Below are 6,187 nucleotides of genomic sequence, written 5' to 3' on the forward strand. Positions count from 1 at the left end.
AAAACCATGTATTGTTTACTTATTCTAAACAACCTCTGCTCCCAGCTGTTATTGTAATGAAAAATCATTTCAGCGATAATAACCGAGCCTGTTCATCGGGCTCCAAGTGTGGCATCCAAAGCTATGCAACAAAAATAATTTCCATTTCTTTCTTTCATTCAATTCCCTATTGAAATCCTTCAGCTGGGTCTTTCCTGCCCTCTTTGCTGCATTTCTCTTAATTACCCTTGAGGATTGCATGTGTCTATCAAGGCCTTTCTTTGAAGACTAACAATAAATGCCAGTCTGGCTCTCCTCTCCATAGTCCCCCTCTCACTGCATGGCACTGCCTTCTCCTGTGTGGCAGTCTCCAATTCCTTCCCTCCCTCCTTCCTTGGAAACTTTAGGCTAATTTACTATTTCCACAAAGCCACCTCAGTCAAAGGCACTTTTCCTCAGACACACACATGTGGAAAGCAGCAAATGAGGGAAAAGAGTGGTCTTAAAAACAGTAAGTGCCATAGAATGCATACTTAAAATATTCATCTGATGAGCCAAAAATACTTAATATAGCAGCATAATTCTGTTCTTCTTGCTCTTCACCTACTAATTACTGTTTGTTTTCATTCACTGTATTTGCCTTAAATTAGCTCCTCTGAATTTTCTCTTGTATTTGTTTTGAAATTGCTACGTCTAACTACCTACATACTCCAAGCATGGGAGAAAGCACAGCAGGTGACAGTGGACAGAAGCAGCTGCTGATGGCTTCCCTAACATAAAATAAAGATGAATATCTGTAGCAAGGTCACTAGAGATTAGATAGCATACACCCACAGATGCACATCTGATGAAAGAAACTGGCTCCTTTCAAAACAGATAAGAAACAATTATCTTCTCTGATGAGGCAACAGCCTCCCAACGGGGATGAAGCAACTCACCTACCTCTTCTTCCAGCTTCCAGGGAATATTGTGTGGGCCATGCAAACTGGCAGAGCTCCATCCTGCTGACATGACACGCAGGACGCCTTGTGCCAGGAGCCAGGTTTGGTGTTGCTTTCTCTGTCTCTGAACATGCACAGAAGCTCTTCCTCCCAAACGCCGCGTCCGGGGGAGGCAGAGGATGTGACCCTGGCTGATGCAAGCTGCGGTGGCACATGTTTCACACCATTTTGTGTGCACTCTGATGTGTACTGTGATGCCTGGACACCGCATGATTTAGTAAATGGGTATTAGGCAGAACCCAGTCCTCCTGGGCCCAGGTCAGCAGAGCACCTGGAGCACTAAATTGCTGAAATATATTGCACTACGGTATTGATATCTTACTGTTTCTGGCAGTTCTATTTATTTTCTTCCTTGTGTTCTGCTCAAGATTCCATATTTTACCTTCACACTTCCCTCTTGAGTCACACATTTCTAGATGGGTTTATGATAGCATCTCAATTCCTCATGCAACCATCAATGCAACCAGTGGCCTTCTGGGTGTGTAGAGTGTATCCTAAGTACTGACCAAAGTATGGAGTGTACCCTGATTTCCATGCCTGCTGTATTGGAGATACTGAGCATTCCATGGGATCAGAGAATGCAACTAACTTCCCAGCCTATCGCAGGCATGTCTGAGGCCCCTGTGAACCATTCGACCACTTCACTTACACTTGCCACTTGGTAAAGTCAAGTCAGGAAAGTCTGTGAAATTGGAAAATGCAGCAAAGTCAAGCTGGGAGTACAGATAGGAAAAGTGAAACTGTGAGCCTCTATGAGACCACAGCAGCACTACCATTGAGAATGGGAACTCTTGGGTACCCAGCCAGGGTAGTGGGAAGTCCCGTCCCTGCTGGCTTCGGCACAGGCTGCTGGGAAGCTCCACACAGTCCTGGCTTGCAGACCAGTCCTCTGGCCTCGGTTGTCTCTCTGGTTTGGGGATTAGTATCTTCTTCCTACTGATGACCTCCTTTTGTACTGTCAGCTTTTCTGTCCCCTCACATTATATTCTTATCTGTTCAGCAGTTACTGCTTTCTATTTGAAATAATAACACTGCTGCCGTTCCTCCTCTTATGCATATTGCATAAAAAAAGTAAAGTGTGTTCTAAATGCATTTTTATCATTTTTAATAACTGGAATGGTTAAAATGTCACAAATATTTTAGGACCTAACCAGATCTGCAATTCAAATACTATTGAAATATATGCGTTTACTGGACCTACTTTAACAAGACAGGCTTTTATAGTTTTGTTTACACCTCCCTGTTCTCCAGTGTGTGTGCTATTTCATATCAGGTTCTCCTGGATTCAGTAGATCAAACTGAGAGACTGTGAGATGACACAAGTCCTCTCCCAGCTACCAACTGTGTTCCAAGTTTGGGTTCTTGGGCATTCTTTTGAGAGTTTAACAACTTCTACTAGTCATTAAACCAAAAAGCTTTCTGACCCAATATTGGTATATGAAGTATCAGAACAACACTTGAAAGATCTACTGCCTGGTACAGTTTCATTTATCCCTGAACCCTGACCCACAAATACATAAAAAAACCAGCTTTTGGTTTCCAGACCTTCACTTGAGTGACCTCATATTCCCTGTACCTGAGCATTATTTTTGACCTTTGCTATTTTGTACTTGGCAAAAAAATAAAATCAATATTTCTTTCAATAAAGTCATCTCAACATCTTGTTTTGCTGAACATATTATTATGGGACAGGAGACTCTTTTGCCTGAAAATGCTGGCTAAAATTCTCTTTTCAATGGGTTTAGACACCCAAAGATGTAGTTGGCATCTGAAAACCCCAGTGAGCATTTTAGTGACTTATGCGTAGCTCCAATAGAACTAAAGCCAAGCTAGGCCTGTAATTAATATCATTAAAAATTATCATAAATTCACTTTTAACAGGTTTTAAAAAACAACTTTAATCATCTGGCTGTTTCATTTATTTTAAAAATAATTAACTTCGCCTAATATGACAGTCTCTATCTCTCTAAGAGACTTCAGGAAAAAAAAAAAGTCACAGACAGGATTGCTTGAAAATTACTAAACAGAAGCAGAGAACCTGTTGGGTCTCTTTGAGGATAAGCCAGTGCCCCTAAATTTGATACATAGGCTTAAAACTAGAAGTAAAGGTGAGTCATGAGAGAGCAAATACTTTTCTTTCGAAACAGTACTGGATTAGGAAATCCCACCCACCTTTACACAGCTGAAAAATGGTGAGAGAGGCTCAAATTCAAACTCCTATTTTATCAAAACAACCTGGATTTTAACAGAGAAAGAGGAAGCGTGGTTTTCCTCGCACTAGCAACATTTGAGCAGGTTTCTGCTCCAAGCTTATTCTCAGTTATGCTGAGTTTCTTTCGTAGTACTGTCTTTATTAAAAGGACATCTCCTTTCTCAGGTTTTGAGTTCTAATGTTACTGAGGTGCCGCATTCATTTTGGTACATTAGTCCAAATTACCGAATACAGTCTCTGTTGAAAATCCCATGGGACAGACTGGCTAAGCTCTCGAGCCACAAAAGGAAAATTACCAGAATTCTCAAAAGCTGGGCTGAAAATAGTGGCAATCACATGTCTGGAACACAATTTGGTTAGAGGACTATAATTAATTACCTAAGAGGTTTGGAACAAGATTCACCAACAATTTAAATGATATTACTTCAATATTTGCAAGAAAATCGTATAAAGCAATTGTAGTCTATTCTATTGCAATAGCAGTATAGGCAGGTCCCTTCTTGTGAAGACAGTAGTAATTTTTTGTATGTATTGCCTTGCAATACGTTCAGTGACAGGAAAAGCAGATAAGAGGCTCATAAAACTGAATAAAAATAATGCTATTGACAACAATTATAAAATAAATTGTACTGTTTAATAAGAAAATATAGTACATATTAGGCTATAAGGAATTAGTCATTAAAGAAGTCTGCAAGAGGAGGACTTCTGGACTTGACGCAAATTTAAATTAGCATCTGGATCCAGAAACATCCTGAGGAGGCAAATATGATACATTATTTTAGCAGTGTAGATTAGATACCTGATCTCTGAATTTAACCTCAGATAATTGTTAAGAAACTGGGACTGCACTGTGTCCTTAAGCTGAGTTTTAAGATTCTGAAAATCCAGCAGCTGTCTGTCACATTTTACCTTTCACCTTTTACCTTTTCTTCATCATCTGCAGCATGCGAACTTTAAATGCGCCTCTGTACTGGCACAACAGGAGAATATGGTTATAATTTTATCGACTACAGGTGATTTACAAAGGTTTGTTTTGAACGTACATGATTTTGAATCAATAGCAATGGTTTCATGCATGCCTATGTCATGCCGTCTTCTCTGACACGGAAGTTAATGTAAGAGACTGTGAGAGGTCATTCATCATCTTGTACCACAGACCCTGGAAAAGAAAGCAATAATATGGATCATTTCCCCAGGCTAATCTTGGTAATTTTGGCACCTTTTTTGATCATATCTGTGAAGATGTAATGAGGACAACAAGATTACTATTTACATCTGCATTTATTGTTGACTACACACCAAAAAAAAAATTGCAAAGACCAATTCTGCTTTTCCCATTTTGAGAGCAAACATGACATTTTTCAGAAAACAAACAAACAAACAAACAACAACAAACAACAAAAAACCCCATACAAACAAACCCCACCACTGTGTAAGTGCATGCCTACAGAGTGAAGCTGGCACGAGCAGCAAGTTAGCTCTGCAAGGGCAGGAGAGCCAGGAACTGAACGTGACAAGGCAGGCAGGGCAGTGGCCTTGCTGGCAAGTGCACAACAAAGCAGAGCAGGGCAGTGACAGTGAGCAGGGTCAACCAAGAATCCAGGGTTTCAGGCCAGTCTGCAGTGATGAGCAGATCAGAGGTGAAGCTGGGAAGTCAAGTAAGTGGCTTGGGACCACAGGGACGCAGCTGGGCACAAGGACACCCGCTACAGTTCAGATACAGCCCCCCAGTGAAGGGGAAGAAGCAATGAGGCTCTCCGCACAGCTCTTTTTGCTGCAGCCCTGTCCCAGGCTGCAGAAGTGCATTGTACCGGAGCCAGGCCCATGCACAGGGAGATGAGCCCCCAGGGAGCGGGGAAGGGGCTGCAAGGTCTCGGGGTGCACTTGCAGCCCTCACTTGAGCTCCTGAAAATCCAACAAGACGGATGGCTTCATCTCCTGGGTACCTGTTCTGTCTTACAGCCAGGACTGCCCGTGCAACCCCATGTCAGGAAGCATTTTGCCACCAAAGCACACAATGAGAGGCTGGCGTTAGCAACCCATATTTAAGTCTAGAACAAAGGCATGGTTCTGCTTTTGGTTTTTCTCTTTGTGGTAGGAAGGGAAAAGTAGGAGGAATTCAAGTTTTAGGTTCCCAGAGCAGAAGTTCAACTTTTCTAACAAGAAGTCTGTTTGGTGTGTAGGCAGAGAATGTGTGTGTCTACATGACCTAACCGTGCCATTACCTACTTAGTTTGCAACGTGTTTTTTCAGAATTACAAATGGAACTGGCTTGTACACAGACTGGCATAAGCTTATCAGAAGACTGCAGGGTAACGTGCAAACAAAACTTTTGATTTCTCAGTAGTGTTTCTCAATCCTTGCACTACAAAGAGTTACATGAAAAATCTGTGATTCTATGTGACAATAGCAGAACAGTTACAAGTGCAAAACAGATTCAACAAACATGACAGGAGTTAAGTCTTTCAGTGACAGTTTTTCCCTTTCTTTTGCATTATTTTTACATGCCCTTAAAATGGCAGAAATAATACAGTTTCAACACCTTCACACTGTGGGTGGCAAGCAAAGTGTTGTCTTTGCCTAGCTGTAGCAATCAGATGTCACAGAACCTGACACTGGCTGCTAAGGGAGTATATTTCTTCGACTTGAGCAAACTATCAAGGCTTTAAAATAGGTCTGTAAATTTTATGAAGCACTTTCCCATCTGCAACAGGTGATGCCCAGTAAGCTGTGCAGCAATGGGTTAGCTGGATATCAGCCATCATAGTGCCTACAGGCCGCCGAGGTTGGCATGTGAAACCCATACATTAGCTAATTGTGAATTTGCCAAGTGCCAATAACGCCATGAGATATGACTTGGCTCACTGTGGATTTAACAAGCTGGGAAGAGATGTGACGGGAGGATCCAGGGCAGGCAGGGCAGGACATCGCCTCCTCCATGGGGCAGAGCCCTGTGCAAGCACCCAGCGCCTGGTCCTGGCCCGCCACGGGAAGG

Source organism: Patagioenas fasciata, chromosome Z (genome assembly GCF_037038585.1).
Source record: "Patagioenas fasciata isolate bPatFas1 chromosome Z, bPatFas1.hap1, whole genome shotgun sequence".
NCBI lineage: Eukaryota > Metazoa > Chordata > Aves > Columbiformes > Columbidae > Patagioenas > Patagioenas fasciata.